Source organism: Phocoena sinus, chromosome X (assembly GCF_008692025.1).
Source record: "Phocoena sinus isolate mPhoSin1 chromosome X, mPhoSin1.pri, whole genome shotgun sequence".
Lineage (NCBI taxonomy): Eukaryota > Metazoa > Chordata > Mammalia > Artiodactyla > Phocoenidae > Phocoena > Phocoena sinus.
Window position 1 is genome coordinate 116660427 of NC_045784.1, and position 19096 is coordinate 116679522.

Here is a 19096-nt window from a genome sequence, read left to right on the forward strand (position 1 = left end):
CCGCCTCAGAGCTGTGATCGCAGACGAGCTGCCCCTTCTCCCCAGCGCACTCCAGCAGCCGCCTGCTCCTGCTGTTCAGCCAGTATGTGCTTAGTGAATGCAAATTAATATTAATATCAATCAGCCTAAGCCAAGTCAGCCTCTCCTAAGTAGGGAAGTGAATCTGCATAAAATCAAATGAGATAATGTATGTGAAAGTACTCTGAAAATTATAAAGCACTATACAAATCAAGGTATTTTTACAATAAAATCATAACATATTCCTAAACCAAATATGAATTATTTTTTAAATGGTTTGCTGTTTTAGATTAGCTGTACCATTTACAAATGTTCAATAAATATTAGTTCAATTGTATTGTTGAACTGAGGTAATCAAGAGTTGACTGTATGTGAAAACAAAGACGTCCATGAAAGATTTAACTAGTACAGTAGGTTAGAGAGTGTGTCATAAATGAAGTTTAAAAGAAGATGGGTGATTCAAATACAAAAGAATATAATTTATGTTTTCATTCGAGAATAGAAGACTCTCTTGAAATCTCTTCCTTTTCAAGATCAGGTGATTACAGCTTACCTTGTGAAAATCTTTTACAAGTTATATACAACAAGAGCTTCACTGGATTTCAATTTGAAGCAAACTGTGCGATCCTAATTAAACAATTTTTAATACTATTCAAGATGAAAAAGATGTCAGCTCACGTCAAAATACTTCGGTGGCGGGACTCAGGTTTGTGATGAAGCTTTTTGATGTTTTGTCACTTCTTTTCATCCCCCATCATTTACTAGTTTATAACTAATTTTGAAACATGCTGAAAGAGAATTCTGGTCTATCTCAAGACATACTGTTTGTAACAATGATCAATTTTATTTATTTAAAGACAACCGGTTACTTTCAGTTCTAAAATAGTGCCCAGGAGAAATAAAGTGTAAGCACATTAGTGATTAAGGCACAGATTTTCTTTGTCTCATGGTATATTTACCCACCTTTTAGAAGGAAAACAAAAGATACCTGGACAATTGACTGAAATTTGTCAGTGAGTAAACAGATCCTTGTGCCTGGCATTTGGAAAAGTTGAACAGCTTGGTCTCTGGGTGCGTCTTAAGAATTTGATTCCATATATGAATTCCGAAATTTTTGTAGATCTTATCACTTGGAAGCTGTAAATGAAAACTGCTAACATTTGGAACATTTAAGTTAGGCTTAAAGAAGCAAGCTAGGCAGCCTAGTGGAAAATGGTAACAGCAGAAATAGATGAAACTTGCAAAACCCTTCCTGTGGCTTTATTTGCTAAGTGGATAAACCAGTAGCTTGCTAAATTTATGAACAGAGGAAATCCCAAGTGCAATTTCATGAATTTCTGGAAATACATTTGCTAAGAGCATTTTTAAGAGAAATTTTGGGAATAATGATGATTGGGGAATTAATATTGTAGCTTTTTAAAAGATTGAGTGCATTTTCTTACCCATTTCTTTAATATCAATGTACAACTAGTGTCAAACAGAAAATCTGACACTGAGCTAAGATAAGGATCCTATTTTTTCCCAGTACAACTATTCACATTAATATATGAGTATAAAAAGTAATGATATGTCTCCAGTATAACATTGTCTTAAAGTAGTGATTTAAAATAAAACAGTTTTTAACATAACATTGTAAATCAAGTATACTTCAATTTAAAAAAATAAAAAATTGAAAATAAACAGTTTTTAAATCATAGTGCTACCTTGTTTTAGACCATTTTCATTTACTGTGGAATGTTGGGAGATTTAGTGTAACTCAGCCATGGATTTTAGCAATATAATATAATATAATATGACTAAATATTATTTGAGTCCCATATTTATAAATTAATGTCAAATATAATATTGATTTCAAAATCAGTGTCATACCAAGTCACAATGAAAAGAAATATGAAAAGTTTAAAAGCTTATCACTTGGGCTTCCTTGGTGGTGCAGTGGTTAAGAATCCGCCTGCCAATGTAGGGGACATGAGTTCGAGCCCTGGTCCGGGAAGATCCCGGACATGCCGTGGAGCAACTAAGCCCATGTGCCACAACTACTGAGCCTGTTCTCTAGACCCTCAAGCCACAACTACTGAGCCCACACACCACATCTACTGAAGCCTGCAAGTCTAGAGCCCGTGCTCTGCAACAAGAGAAGCCACTGCAATGAGAAGCCCGCGCACCACAACGAAGAGTAGCCCCCACTCACCGCAACTAGAGAAAGCCCGCGCATAGCAAGGAAGACCCAAAACAGCCAAAAATAAATAAATAAAATAAATAAATGAAAAAATAAAAGCTTACCACTTATCTCCCCTCCCAGTTCCCCCAGGGTCTAATATTGCCTGGTATGAAGAAGACATTTTATTTGTCTTTCCTATGATAGTATATTTTGCTTCAACCACAGTAGGACTACCGGAACTATGATTTCAACCAGATGATTCTGTCGCCTAAAGAACACTACACTTGGTTTACACATGATAGACTGTGGCCTGATTGCCATATAAAAACCTGCCTGCAGAGGAGCAAGCAGGTCACAGGAAGGCTGCCATAAGCCCTTGCTTGCATCTCATGGTCTCTCTATGGCTCAAAAAACAGGTGGAGACCACTTTTCTACATTATACTTCCACAGGCTTTTGTTCATTCACACCTCTCTCCCTTAAAACACTCTCTTCTCCTGTTTTTGGGGACATACTCCTACTTCTCTATGTCTTTTTTCTCTTCTTTCCAACTTGTGGAGAGTCTTTGAGGTTCACACCTTGAACATCTGCTCACCTCTCTACTATCTGCTTCAAGGTTCTCACCCACTCTTATGGTTCCACCTATCACCCATTGAAAGGGGACTCTTCTAAACTTTGTCTAGCCCTGATGTCTGCTGTAAACTTCACTTTTCTGTCTTCAGATGCCTAGTACATGCTGCAACTCAAATGTCCAGCCATTACTTGCCTACAACTGGACACATCTTACTCTCTGACTACTCTTTTCCCCAAATCCCAGTTCAACTTCCCTGTGTCTGTCAAGGTTAGCACCGTTCTCCTGTTTACCATTCATCAACACTACTGATCTTGATGACAACTTTCACTCAGGCCCTTGAGAATGAACCCTATTATTTATTAAGAACTTGACTATGTGCACAAAAAAAAAAAAAATCAAACCAGACTCCTCTCTCATACCACATACAAAAATAAATTCAAAATGGATTCAATAGTTAAATGTAAGCTCTGAAACCATGAAACTTCTAGAAGAAAACGTAGGCAGTATGCTCTTAGCAATATTTTTTTGGATATGTCTCCTCAGGCAAAGGAACAAAAGCAAAAATAAACAAATGGGGTTACATCAAACTGAAAAGCTTTTGCACAGCGAAGGAAACTATCAACAAAATGAAAAGGCCGCCTACTGAATGGGAGAAGATATTTGCAGAAGATATAAAACATTTCCATCACCTCGGAAAGTTCCTTTGTGCTTCTTCCTAGTCAAATCTCTCCACCCAAGATAAGCGCTGATCTGATTTTTTTCCACCATAGATTAATTTTCATGTTCTAGAATTTCATGTACATAGACTCATACAGTATATACTCTTTTGTACTCAGCATAATGCTATTGAGAGTTATTCGTGTTGTCAGGCAACCTATCACATTTTTAAAAATCTCTGTGTAGAACAAAAAGTAAAACCCATATTTGCAATCCATGAGATGTTAAGGTGCAAGCCCTGCACTGTGCTTGAATGTCTCTCCTCTCTCCTCATACCCAAGTGCCATCAACTTCATGTTCTTTTGAGAGATCTCATCTCTCTTCTTTCTCACTGCTACCCTCTGCCATCATTTGGTGATACTTTGGTTCCAGCAGGGCATTTGGACAAGGCTTCATATGACATCCTAGAGAACAAGATGGTGATATAAGGGCTAAATGGTGGTTTAGTTAGCTATATCTACAACTGCTTAGGTAGCTATGGCCAGAGTGTACAATATTCAATGGAGGACAACTTGGAGGAAGGCTCTCTATTAGAGTTCCCTAGAGCTCTCTTCTTGATCTTGCACTGTTCAACTTGTTTTTTTAAGACTTGGATGAAAATAGTTGTGTTTGTCAAGCTTGTAAATAACACAAAGATAAGGGAGAGTGTAACATAATGGATGACAGAACTAAGTTTCAAAATCTTGACATGCTATAAGGATAGGTCAAAACCAAGAAGATGAAATTTAACAAGGATTAAGTGAAAGAACTGCATTTACGTTTTAAAAAGTCAATTGCCAAAGTCCATCATGAGGAATATTTGTCCTGACAGCACTCCAAGTGAAAAATATCTCAAGTATAGTGTGAGTCACCAGTATTTTGATAAGAACAAAAACAAATAGACCAAAGGAAAAACTAATAATGCAGTCACAGCTCACATTAATAGAGGTGTATGAGGAAATAGCTCTAATTTAATACAATGGTTAAAAGCCACGGGTCTTGGAGTAAGAAAATATTTTTTCTGCCAGGTTAAGTTAAAGATCCCTCTTGGACCTCCAACTGGAGATGTGGCATAGATAGTTGGCTATAAGAAATGGGTAGGCTAGTGATATAAATTTGGGGCTTGTCAGCAAATAGATGGCATTTAGAGCCATACGACTAGATGAAATCAGAAAGATGATGAATATAGACACTGAAAACAGAGAAGAGAAGATGTCTGTATCAGTTTGCTAGGGCTGCCATAACAAAATATGGCAGACTGGGTGGCTTAAATAACAGACATTTCTTTTCTCACAGTTCTGGGGGCTAGAAGCCCAAGATCAAAGTGTCGGCAGGGTTGGTTTTTCCTGAGGTCTTCCTCCTTGGCTTGTAGATGGCCACTTTCTTGCTGTGTCCTCACATGGCCTTTCCTCTGTGCATGTGTGCCCTTGGTGTTTCTATGTGTCCAAATTTCTTTTTCTAATAAAGACACCGGTCAGATTGGATTAAGGCCCACCCCAAAGGCCTCATTTTAATTTAATCACCTCTTTAAAGGTTCTATCTCCAAACACAGTCACACTCTGAGGTACTGGGGGTTAGAGCTTCAACATATGAATTTGAGAGGGCACAATTCAGAATAATAAGGGCCAAGAATTGAGCCTTCATACTACAACATTTAGAAGTCAGGCAAAGAAGAAAGGGGAGCCAGCAAAGAAGACTTAGAAGTAGCAGCCAAATAAAGGAAAAAGCATGAGAACATGAATTTTTAGAGCACTAAGGAAGAAAGAGGTTTCAGAAGGGAGGAGTAATCCGCCATGTCAAATACTGCTGAGACATGAATAAAGATAAGAACTGAGAAGGATCATTGAATTTGGCAAAGATAGAGGCCATTGTTGGCCTTGATAATTGCCATTTCAGCTGAGTGGTGGAATTGGGAGCCTGAGAAAAGAGGAAGGGAAGTGAGGAAATAAAGATAGCAATTAGAGACAACCATTCTGAAAAGTTTTTCTGTGATTGGGGAGAGAAATTGAGAAGAAGTGAGAAATAAGAAAGTTGCAGGCACAGAGCACTTAAAAAGGTGAGATGAGCTGGAATCTAGTGTTTGAACTTGGATAAAAGACAGAGCATATTACCTATTACTACAAGAAGGAAGGCAGAGTGGGTGCATCTGGGTTGATGCAATTGGTGGTGAGAAGGTGAGGTAGTTCTGCTCTGATGGCAAACATTGCTACATCTGTATCTCTTTTCCTGCTGTACCTCCTGCCTCATATTCTCTTTCCCTAACCAAATCCTCTCTACCTATCCAGGCTTAGCCTCTTTGCTTTGAAAAAAGCACTGCACCTGGAACCAGAAAACCTGGATTCAAGTCCCAGTTCTTCTCACTATAAGCTGTGTGACTTCAGACAAGTCACTTACTTTCTCTGAGCTCATTTCCTCATCAGTACACTTAGAACAAAAATCTCTCTTCATACATTTTAAAAACGCAAAGATGAAAATGAGATATCATCTGTAAATCCTACCTCCTCTAAGAAGGTTACATGACCACGTTAGCCTTTTTGGAACCCCTTCGGATCTTTACTGTTCATCTGCTGTCTGACACTCTTATCTAATTGTTCTCCGGTGTATTATTGCTGATTTGATCACAAGATTATACATTTCTGAAGAGCAGGAACTGAGTTTTCTATGAATTATATTGGGGGAGTAGGTAGGAAGAGGAAGAGACGAATTCATTAAGCATCTGCTACTGGCCAGGGTATTTAGGTACATTATCTGATTTAATTTTTACAACAATCTGAACATATGGACATTATTTTAAAGATGAGGAAACTGAGTCCTAGAGGGATTAAGCAGCTTCTCCAAAGTCACCCAGCTAGTAAGTGGCAGAGCCATAATTTGAACTCTGAACTCCAAACTCCAGCCCTATCTAGTCTTTCCACTACTCCAACCCACACTCTCTGATGCCAGGCAATTTTGGCTGCAGTTGGATTTTTTTGCCAAGGCTTTAATTACTGAGAGGAAATGACATTTTGATTAGCACATGTTTTTGCGGTTATAATGCCAAACAAACAGCCTCTGCTTTTCTCGTAGAAATTTTTGATAGTGCTGGTTCATATCCAACTCTCTGGAAATTGGTAATCTTGCTACAAATAAAACTATTTTTATTTCATTTGCTTTTCTTGTTCCATCATCGTAAGAAAGTCAGAAATGATGACGAATCATAAATTGTTGACCCTCAAAGGGACCTCAGAAAGCATCTATCCCAACCTCCTTCCTTTTATAGAAGAGAAAACTGGGGCCCAGAGAGGGCAGCTACCCTGTTGAAGAGTACATAGTAGAAAGTGGCAGAGCCAAGACTGACCCTTTTTTTTTTTTTTTGCGGTACGCGGACCTCTCACCGTTGTGGCCTCTCCCGCTGCGGAGCACAGGCTCCGGACGCGCAGGCTCAGCGGCCATGGCTCACGGGCCCAGCCGCTCCGCGGCACGTGGGATCCTCCCGGACCGGGGCACGAACCCGTGTCCCCTGCATCGGCAGGCGGACTCTCAACCACTGCGCCACCAGGGAAGCCCAAGACTGACCCTTTTTAATCCCCAGTCTCACACACTTTCCTTCAGTCTACCAACCCCTCCTTATAAGCTGGCCCTTTGTCCCTAAATTGGTAGCCGGAAGAACCCAGAGATTTTCTTCATTTCTGTATAGAGTTTAAAGGGCAAAGCCTCAAATCATGCTTTGCTGGGTTAATGTCTAAAGAGGCTGGGAGAGGAGTGCCAGGAAAACCAGGGAAGTCTGTACTTCTGACATTTACTAGTCTTTTTTAAGCATCGTTTTATTGCTTCTGTGCAATAAAATTCAAGGAATTAATATATGAACTCTTTGGAAGCAAGGTGATATTTACTTGCTTTAAGGTTTCATCACTGACCTTTTCTTCTCAAAACAGCCCTGAGAAATGGGCAGCTGCGGGTAGATTTTAAGGTTATTTTAAATCCAGCTCTCCTCCCTGGAATATTGGAACAACTCCTCTGATCAATAGCCTCCCTTTCAAGTTTATAAAAGATGTGCAGGAAATGTCTTTATGAAAGACTGAACCAAGGGGACATCTAGATGAAGAATGGATGGTGCCAAAGGCCTCAGTTGCTGTTTCCATCTATCTCAGGAGATGAGCTTCTCCCTGACCGCTTTCTGCCCTTGAGTGAAGACAGATTAACATTAGTTGGAAGAGGCTTCATTCCTTAATTAGGACTACCTATGGCCCTGCTGGCTCTATAGCTAGGCAGTATGTGTATGTGTGTGTGTGTGTGCATGTGCGTGTGTGTGTGTGTGTGTATGTGTTGGGGGTGGGTGGCGAGCACTTCTATATCATTGTGAACTTGGCAAAGGGCATGCTACAGTTTTCCCCAAACCATATTGTGACATAGGGTTAATTATCTCACACATTATAATTGAAATCTCAGGATTTCATATCTGGAGCCAAGGACAGAGTACTATACACAGATCTGTTTGGAGCTGCAGTTACCCAGTGTATGGAGGGAAAAAACAATGCAAAATAAAGCAAATAATACTTGCAAACTTTCTTCTGTTTCATTCAAAGAGCCTCACAGAAGAGCAGATATCTCCTTTATGTCCTGTTTTAGGTTTCTTAAGTCCTTCTAAAAAGCGGGGTCCAGCCTTTGAACCTTGGTAATTTGAGCCAAACCCACCCATCAGTCATTGAATCAGCAATTATCGAGCACCTACTATATGCTATGATCTGTGTTTGGTGCCGAGAGACTGCAAAGCACGAACCAGGAGATAAATGGGAGGACAAATCCAGCACAATATGAAACCATTAGATATTCAATCTGAAGCCCAATTCATTGATTTTCATTCGAGACCTGCACCAACCTTGGATAAACCCAGCAACAAAGTGTTGACTTCAGGCTTATGTGAAACACGTATTCGAATCCCTTCCAAAGAACCTCACTCTGCCTTACTTAAATATCGACCAGCATTCAAGCATGTAGAACAGCAGCCAAAATACATTTTCTTATTTTTAATAGATGATATTTTTTCTGGGTTTATTGAGAATGATTTTTGAAACTGCTCTTAGCTTTTCCCTAGTAATGGATGTACCATGTAACCAGTGCCTAAAGCAGCCAATGAACTCAAGTCTATTGAATCATTTTCTGCACAAAGACGGCTGTTCTGTGCCCCACTATCGACCTGCTTCCATTTGCCTGAGTATGCCCATTATGCAGCAGTGTACCCAGAAAGGGCTATTCTAAGGGACAGAAGATTTTCCTTTTTTTCTTTTAATGAATAAGCTTTGCAAGACAAAAACAAGGTGCTTGGCTTTTGTTTTTAGTTTTTGTTGAACAAAGAATATTGATTTAACTGTCAGAAACATGTTCTATCTCCCTGAAGAGCTTAGAGGCTGGAAGCCATAGAAAGGGCACTAGATTAGGTGTCAGGAGGCTAGGCTTATAGCCCTGACTCTGCCACTGGGTAGCCATACGACCTGGAAAAACTAGCTGATCGTCTCTGGGCTTCAGTTTCTCTTTCTCTAGAATTAAGAAGACAGGACAGGACAGAAGTTAAGAGGCAGTTCTTCCACTTACCAGTTGTGTGGATTTGAAAAAGTCACTTAACCTCTCTAGGCCTTAGTTTCCTTGTCTGAGAAATGGGGATAATAACAATATCTACCTCACAGTGTTTCATGGGGATTAAATAAGAAAATACATGTAAATGATGAGTACAGTGCCTGGCACATAGTGATTGGGAAATATAAGCAATTGTTAGTGTTCCAGGTTAAATTAAATCGTGATAGCCCCTTCTGGCTCTAAGTTTCTGTAAACGCTTAAGATCAGTAAAATTTTTAGTATCATTTTAAGTGAACATTTTTCTTCATGTTTTGATTATTGCATTTATTAACTGGCCATAGCATGTTAAACAATTGCTACAAGTTGATTAATGTGGAATCTCATCAATAGTAACTCCTTTGCGTTATTTCATAGAATTGTTTCTGAAAAAAATTCTTCTCCCTGAAACTGAAAGAATGAGAAAGCAGGTATTTAATACTTCATGTCTACAGAAGAAATACCAGCAGATAGAGGCCACTGATTCTCATATCAACTGATACTTTAACCCATAAGAAAGAAGAGAGTAAAGGATTTACTGTGTTTGTGAGGAATCCAAGACCTTTCTCTGTGATCTTTGTAAATGTAAGATTATAGAAGTTCGCCTTGAGCTATGGCTATGTTTTATCAGTATTCAGTGAGTGGTGTGTGGTTTGGGAGACATTCATCTTATATATGTGGGAGAATAGATTGACTGAGGCAAGCCTATGGAACTTCCTAGAATCAAAATCCTCAAAATCCTCAAGACAAACCCAATATTGTTTTAAAATGCTGAGCCCGTGTACGCATGTCCGTGCGTACGTGTGTGTGTGTGAGATTACTGAATTCAGGCTAATGTTTCCTATGTAGACCTTTAATAGTCAATATGCATGGAATATAGAATAGGACTGTGAGAATTATTTTTTGACTCAGGTAACTAATTAAAAGTGCTTTATGAGAAGACAGGAGCCTGTGTCTTTCTCTGCATGGGACTTTCCTGTTTTTTCCTTGTCAATAAAGTTGAAGTCAAAGTGGCCATGTGAGATTGTGGAAGAGCTCGACATGAAAAGACGAGATCTAGGGTTGGTGCCAGGAGATCTCATTTTGCCCACCTAGGTGGGTATTATGTAATGTGTCTCCTAAAAGAAGAAGCTGTGTAGTAATTGTCTTTTAATCTGTTGCTGAAGAGCCTCTTGCTCATGTTAACATTTACAAGGACAGGATGGCCAGATCCAGTTGAGATCCAACTGTTTCTTAGCTTTCATCTGACCTTGGTAGCACTATCGCATCATTTACCAGTGCTCTCTGGCAAAGAGGACTGAAGCGATCATTTTGTATGTACACGTGTGGAGGTGCAAGGTGGAGTTGTCTCTTTAGACTGAATCTGCACATAACAACATTGCTAAAAGGTTTGCCCTTTACCCCATCCGCATCTTCTGTTATATATACTGAGCTAGTGACAGTTCAGAAAGTAATTGTCAGCTTGCCTGGAAGACCCAATTTGTGCATTAAGATAATGCTGTCCTGATCTCTTGCACCAGTTTGTTTATTGTTTCCTTTGTGAAATATTTTTATTCATCAGACCATAAACCCATACTTACCATATTGAACAGCTCACCCTCTAGATATGAAATAAAAAGTAGAATCTCCCTCTGAGGGCAGTGGGAACTCCAGAAATGTGAATTAGTGGTAGGAGTGATAGGGAAGACAGCTTCCTGTGACATTAGCTTCTCAAACTAATAGTGTACATGTGCAGTAAGTAATAACTCTTCAGGTTTAAGTGTAGATATTGTATCTTAGGAGTAACGTTAGTAGAATATACCTAGGAAAGTGACCAGGCTGAAGAGAGGTCTAGAAAACATAACGAACAAGAAAGGGCTGAAGTAACTATATGTTTAGCCTGGAGAGAAGACTAAACCAACCCATGCTGACTCTTACAGGATTTGACAATGGAAGAGACAGTGCACTTGTTTTGTGTAACTACAGAAGCAAAATCTAGAATATATAGATAGAAATTTCAAGAAAGCAAATTTCAGATAAACAGTACAGATAAACAAAACCTTATAAAAATGAAAACTATCCAAAAATAGAATACATTTACTCAGAAAGTAGCAGCTGCTTCCTAGAGATGTTGAAGTTAGTTGAGCCTTTGGTAGAGATGCTGTAGAAAGGATGCTTGCATGAGTGGGAGACTGGTTAAGTAATCTCTAAAGTTATCCCTTTCATACTCTAAATTACTTTTTTCTATGATGCTGATCAAGAACTAGGAAAATCAAATCATATACCTTCATTCATTCTTCCGTCCAAGTGTCCATTCTTTATTTAAAAAACACTTCTTGAGTGACTACTGTGTGCCAGGTACTATGTTAAACACAAGATATATGACACAGAAATGTATGATACAGAAATGTAAATATTGATAAGTCATTACACTGTAGGATGATGCGTGCAAAGACAGATGTGTAAGTAACAGAAAGAGTCATGGAGATGTTATGGGGAAGTGGAATCTAGGAAGATCTGACAGAGGAGAAAGTCATGCCTGAGTAGAATCTGAAGGGATTCATTGGAATTTGCCCGGAAGGCATGGTGGTTAAGGTGGGAAGACCATTTTGTTTTTTTTTTGTTTTTTTTTTGTTTTGCGGTACGCAGGCCTCTCACTGTTGTGGCCTCTCCCATTGCGGAGCACAGGCTCCAGACGCGCAGGCCCAGCGGCCATGGCTCACGGGCCCAGCCTCTCCGCGGCACGTGGGATCTTCCCGGACCGGGGCACAAACCCGTGTCCCCTGCATCGGCAGGCGGACTCTCAACCACTGCGCCACCAGGGAAGTGGAAGACCATTCTAAATGAGGGGGAAAATATGTTCAAAGACATGGAGCAAGTTTGTAAAATTTTAGGTAACTCGTCATTGCTGGAGCATAACGTCTGTCAGGAGATAGGGGAAAGGAGATGGGATGAGGAAGAAAGTGTGAAACTGAGCTAGATCTTGAGTGGCCGCTCCAAGGAGCCCGAACCTTTATGGATGCCAGGAAGCTGGGCACGAATGTGCCTTCCTTCTATTCCTGCCCTTGGCTTTGCCTACACAATCCTTGCATCTGAGTTGGAAGTCATTCATAGCAAAAACAAAGTGAAAATAGAGATCAGTTATTTTCTGCTGCCACAAAGTCAGCTTAATTTCCAGAATCTCATTATCTGATTTCTCTATATCTGTTATCATTTTGATCCGAATGTAACAAAAAAAAAATCGAACATAAGAGTTTTACCATTTACCACAAATTGAACAATATTATGTGTTTTCTAAGCTATTTCAAATGTCTGTGGACAGGAAATGAAATAATATCTGTAGCTGTTCCTTCATAGAAAGCCTGTCTCCCAGTTGATATGGTATGTTCTTTTTAAGTTATAAGCAAATGGAGTCATGTTAACAACAACAATATAAACCTTCCAGAGTTTAGCATTGTTATGGTTCTGATTTTTAAAGAAAAGCTCTTATCTCTTTAGTCATACAATTCAAATGAGCTTTAATTTTTGTAAAATCCCCATAATTGGCCTTATTAATTAGATGGTCAATCAGATTTGGGGAGAACGCAGACTTATGGACTTTTAAAAAATAACCTGCAATGTTATTATTTTCAAGTATTGTACTTGAGACTCCTGTAAGTGCTTTAAAAAAAAGCGCACATTCTTGTTTGAATGCAAATGCTGCTGTAACTACAGTTCTTGAAAACAGTTGGTCTGTATTGGGTTTTTAATATTCATATTTATTAATTTTATTCTGAATGCACACAGGGAGTGTTCTGGATCAGAGACAGCTTATGGTTATTAAGTTAAAAAGCAAATAATGACCTCGATTCCCCATACCCTGATTTTTAGCCCTGGAGTAACACGATGAAAGCCACATCAAATCTCCTACACATGCAAGGTCTGTATCACAGGTGAGGAACGGGAAAATGGGTTTTCTCTTTTTTAAATACAGAAGAAAGAAGCAGCTACCTCCTGCTTCCCTCTTGAAAGGAGGGAGTGAAACCTTTCTCTTTGGAGAGAAAATGGAAAGGATTCTGGCTTCTTACTCCAGCCTTTTGGACTGCATCTTTCCAAGGACTAGATGTGTCTCTAAGTCTTATGACCTAGAAATGTCTCCAAGGTCCCTGGCCTCGCTTTTCCTTGAAATGTAAACATTTACCTCCAGAGTTAGATAAATCCCCCTGGAGTTCTGTCACTATCTATACAGTTGTAAATTACCTTCCCAAGGCTTACTCTTAGCCCAAGATCCCAAGTTTTCAACAACATTTATTTATAAGTCCCCAGTCTCTGCAGATACACGCAAATATTTTCTCTATACTCCATAGTCAGCCTACACTCTCAATGAGGCTAACATTTCTTTGTGTTAAGGATGCATGCTTGCTTAGCAAATCTTTTCCCCTATGCTCAGTAAAAATAAGCTTCAGCTCAGTATGTTCTCATCATAATAAATTTTAGTATAATTCATTCAACAAATTCAACAGATACTGGCAGAGTGCCTACTGTGTGCCAGGCCTTATTCTAAAGAGGTATTTAACTTAACTTGTAAGTAGATTTGTTCCAGAGTTGGCATTTTACTGTTGCCTGTGTACCTTCCCCTTCCATTAGAATGACTCTTCTCCAGTTAGATCAATTCTTGTTTCATTTGCTATTCCAACAGTTCTAAATGATCACAGTACCAAAAACATGCAATCTGAAAAAAATTTTGAGCAAGATTTGGAACGTTGTTCTTTGGGGACTATTAAATTCAATCATTTTTCTTTGTACTTTGCCATCCTTCCTTATCACTTATAATCCTAACTGCTAATCTTCAAGACATTCACATATCTTTCTTCACTAAACTCAAGCACATTAATTTGCATGCTAGACTAACTCAAATGACTTCTCAGCTTTAAAGCAAGGAAAGGTTTTCTCCAAAATATTTCCGACTATCAAACAGTTTTGTTTGCCAGATTTTAAAGTCCACTTTTATCACTAAGTCCATGGTTGCTTAGAAGTATATGGTTTTTTCATAACCTGCTTATCCTTCACTAAAAGAAAATCAAAGTATTTATACTGACAGCATCATAGGTAGTCAAAATCAAAGTGACCCTTCACTAACATGTCTCTGGGCCATTTCTTAAGATCATCTTAGAAAAGATAGTAGTTTAATGAGCAAAAAATAAAAATATAACCAAAAAGATAGTTTAGGGGCTTCCCTGGTGGTGCAGTGGTTGAGAGTCCGCCTGCTGATGCAGGGGACACGGGTTCGTGCCCCGGTCCGGGAGGATCCCACATGCCGCGGAGCGGCTGGGCCCGTGAGCCATGGCCGCTGAGCCTGTGCGTCCGGAGCCTGTGCTCCGCAACGGGAGAGGCCACAACGGTGAGAGGCCTGCGTACCGCAAAAAAAAAAAAAAAAGATAGTTTAGTACAGTTAAAGGACAAAACTTGGAATTCCAAGCATAGCAAACCATAATGAGTTATTTCTCCTAAAGCTTTGAATTTAGTGCAAAAATAGGTTGAAACAATAAGCAGTTAGTTATAGCATAGTTTTTGTTACTTTCCAGTCAATAAAACACCTGGGGAATTTAATATGATTTTTTAATGTTTATTTCATCCATTTATATCTTTCCATTATAGTTCAGAGCAAGTAAATAACTTGTGCTAGAAAATAATCAATAATAACATGTGTAGTGTATATTTTCCCAACCAAAGAGTGATTATGAGTTTGAGGCTAGGCCAGCCAGGTTAGCAACACATGGCCAAGTGTTGAAGACATGCTTCGACACACATATAGAGCCCTTTGACAAGGCTGGGAGACTTACTGCTTCCAGGAATTTAAGGTAAATCCTGTCCAATTATTAGCTGACCACTAAGCTAACCAAGCAGTGACTTCAGTGCCCACACACAATAAAGAATACAGAGTTTACATAATTTATTCAGAAACGTCTCTAAACAAACAGCAGCAACAACAACAATGACAAACAGCAACAAAAAGAAACCCTGAGGAGAGGGGAAAATCTGATTTTCAGACTTGCCACATTATATTATGTAAAATGTCCAGTTTAAACCAAACAATATGAGGTATACAAAAAAAAGAACAAGAAAATATATCCCCGGGGGCGGGGGGACGCAATCAATAAAAACTGTCCTTGAGGGAGCCAAGACTTTGGACTTATTAGACAAAGACTGTAGATCAGCTATTTTAAACTTGTTCAAAGAACCAAATAAAAGCAGCTCTAAAGAACCTAAGAAAGCATGAGAATGATGTTTCACCAAATAGAAAATACCAGTAAAGAGATAGACTTTATAAAAGGGAACCAAATAGAAATTCTGGAGTTGAAAAGCACAATAATTGAAATGAAGAATCTACTTGCAGAACCCAACAGCACATTTGAGCAGTCAGCAGAAAGAATCAGTGGACTTGAAAATAGGTCGATTGAGATTATCCACTCCGAGGAACAGAAAGAAAAAAGAATGAAGAAAAATGAATAGAGCCTCAGAGACCTGTGGGACACCATCAAGCATATTATCATATGGAAATCCCAGAAGGAGAGAAAAGAGAGAAGAGACAGGAAGAATATTTGAAGAAATAATGCCTGAAAACTGTTGAAATTTGAAAAAATACATTAATTTACATATCCAAGAAGCTCAGTAAACTCAGAAAGATTCTTATGTAGGTACATGATAATCAAAATGTCAAAAGAAAGAGACAAAGAGAGAATCTTGAAAGCAGCAAGAGAGAAATGACTCATTGTGTAAAAGAGATACACAACAATTATAAGAGCTGATTTCTCATCAGAAAACATGGAGGTCAAAAGGGGATGGGATGACATAGTCAAAGTTATAAAAGTGCTAAAAGAATTCTATATCCAGAAAAGACTATCCTTCAAAAATAAAGGAGAAATTAAGACAGTCCTAGGTAAACAAAAACTGAGAGATTTCAATTCTAGCAAACCTGCCCTACAAGAAATCAGGCTGAAATGAAAGGGCATTAATTCAAATCCACAGGAAAAAATAAAGAGCAATGGTAAAGGTAACTACATAATTAAATATAAAATAGTATAAATCTATTTATGTAACTTTTTCTTGTATTTGATTTAAAATACGACGGTATAATACATAAATACATTGGTGTTAATGGATACACGATGCATAATATGCAATTTGTATGAGGATAACAGCACAAAAGAATGAGGAAGGAATGGAGTTATATAGGAGCAAATATTTTGTACACTATTGAAATTAACTTGGTGTCAATCTGAATGAGATTGTTATAAATTAAGATATTATCATTTTTAATGTTTTATTTTATTTTATTTTGGCCACGCCACATGGCTTGCAGGATCTTAATTCCCGACCAGGGATCGAACCCAAGCCCCCTGTAGTGGAAGCGTGGAGTCTAATCACTGGACCACCAGGGAACTCCCAAGATATTATTAATTGAAATTCCCAAGTAATCCACTAAGAAATCCATTCAAAAACATATAGTGGAAATAAAATAAAATAAAAGATACCCAGATTGAAAGGAAGAAATAAAACTATCTCTGTTTGCAGATGACATGATCTTGTATACAGAAAGTCATAAATGATCTACTAAAAAACTGCTGTGTAATGAGTTCATCACAATTGCAGGATACAAAATCAATATACAAAAATCAGTTTCTATACACCTGCAATAAACAATCTAAAAACAAAATTAAAACAATTTTATTTACAATAGCATCAAAAATTTTTTAATATTTTGGAATATATTTAACAAAAGAATAATAAAACTAATACCCTGAAAACTATCAAAGATTGCTGAAAGAAATTAAACAATATCTAAACAACCGAAAAAATATCCCACGTTAATTGATTGGAAGACATTACTGTTAATATATCAATATTCCCCAAATTGATATACAGATTAAAAGCAATCCTTATGAGAATCCCAGTTGGTTTCTTTGTGGAAATTGATAAACGGATCCTAAAACTCATGTGGAGATTCAAGGGACCCAGAATAGTGAAAGCAATCTTGAAAAAGAACAAAGTTGGAGGACTCACACTTCCCAATTTTAACACTTGACTGTAAAGCAACAGTAATCAAGACAGTGTGGTACTGGCCTAAGGATAAACACATACAACAGTGGAATAGAATTGAGAATCTAGAAATAAACCCATGTATCCATGGTCAATTGATTTTTAACAAGGATGCCAAGGGCCTTTAGTGGAGAAAGAGTCTTTTCAAAAAATCATGTCAGGACAACTGGATAGCCAAATGCAAAGGAATGAAGCTGTGCCTTTACCTTCACATCATATGCAAAAATTAACTCAAAATGGATCAAAGGGTTAAGTACTCTTTTTAAAATATTTATTTATTTACTTGGCTGCATTGGGTCTTAGTTTCAGCACTCGGGATCTGTGTTGCAGCATGCAGGATCTAGTTCCCCGACCAGGGGTCGAACCCCGGCCCCGTGCATTGGGAGCACGGAGTCTTAGCCACTGGACCACCAAAGAAGTCCCAGGTTATGTACTCTTAACCTATATAAAACTCTTAGGAGAAAACCGAGGCAAATATTTGTGACCTTGGACTAGGCAATGAATTCTCAAAAATGACACCATAAGCAACAAAAGAAAAATGGAAAAAACTGGACTTCATCAAAATTAAAAAATTTTGTGCATTGAAAGGACACTATTGAGAAAGTGAAAAGTCAGTTAACATTTTGGTAGAAAATATTTGCAATCTATGTATTTGTTAAAGGACCCATAGCTAGAATATAAAGAACTCTTACAACTCAATAAGGAAAAAGACAGATAACCTGGCTAAAAAATAGGCAAAAAATCTGAATAGCTACTTCTACAAAGAAGATATACAAGTGGCACATAAAAAGATGTTGGAAATCATTAGCTATCAGGTAAATGCAGATCAAAACTACGATGAGGGGCTTCCCTGGTGGTGCAGTGGTTGAGAGTCCGCCTGCCGATGCAGGGGACACGGGTTCGTGCCCTGGTCCAGGAAGATCCCACATGCCGTGGAGCGGCTGGGCCCGTGAGCCATGGCCACTGAGCCTGTGCGTCCGGAGCCTGTGCTCCGCGACGGGAGAGGCCACAACAGTGAGAGGCCCGTGTACTACAAAAAACAAAACAAAACAAAACTACAATGAGGTATTACTTTGTACTCACTAGGATGGATAAATCAAAAGGTGAGGTAAATGTTGAAGAAATCAGAGCCCTCACACACTGCTGCTAGTAATGTAAAATGGAGCAGCCACTTTGGAAAACAGTCTGCAATTCCTCAGAAAGTTAAGCATAAAGAAATGAAAATACACGTACACATAAAAACTTGTACACAAATGTTCATAACAACATTATTCATAATAGCTAAGAACTGGAAACAACCCAAATGTCTAGCAGCTGATGAATGGATAAAGAAATATATAGTATGTTCATATAATGGAATATTATTTGGCTATAAAAATGAATGAAATATTGATACATGCTACAGCTTGTATGAACATTGAGAATCTTATGCTAAGTGAAATAAGCCAGATACAAAAGGCCACACAATTGTATGATTCCATTAATATGAAATGTCCAGGACAGGCAAATCCGTAGAGACAGAAAGTACATTAGTGGTTTCCAGGGCATGGAGTATGGGGGCGGGGGAATTGGGACTAACTGATGAAGAATACAGGGTTTCTTACAGGGGTTATGAAAATATTCTAGAATTAGAGGGTGGTGATGATTGCACAACCTTGTGAATATACTAAAAAACCAAAGAACTGTATACTTTTCAAAAGACGAATTTTATGACATGTGAATTATATCCAAATAAGAAATGAGTTAAAAGGAGAATAAGAAGAATGAAGTTTTGTTATATTACCATTTGTTGGACTCAAAAGTTTTACCAAAAAAGTTTTACCATTGGCCCAGTACAAGACAATATAAACTCTAGTTACATCACAGTATGACTTCTATTTCTAGAAGGAACAATATATTGCAGGTAGGTGGCACAAGTGGCGAGGAGATATGAAATAAAGCCTATCAAAAAATGAGTTTAGGGCTCCCCTGGTGGCGCAGTGGTTGAGAGTCCACCTGCCGA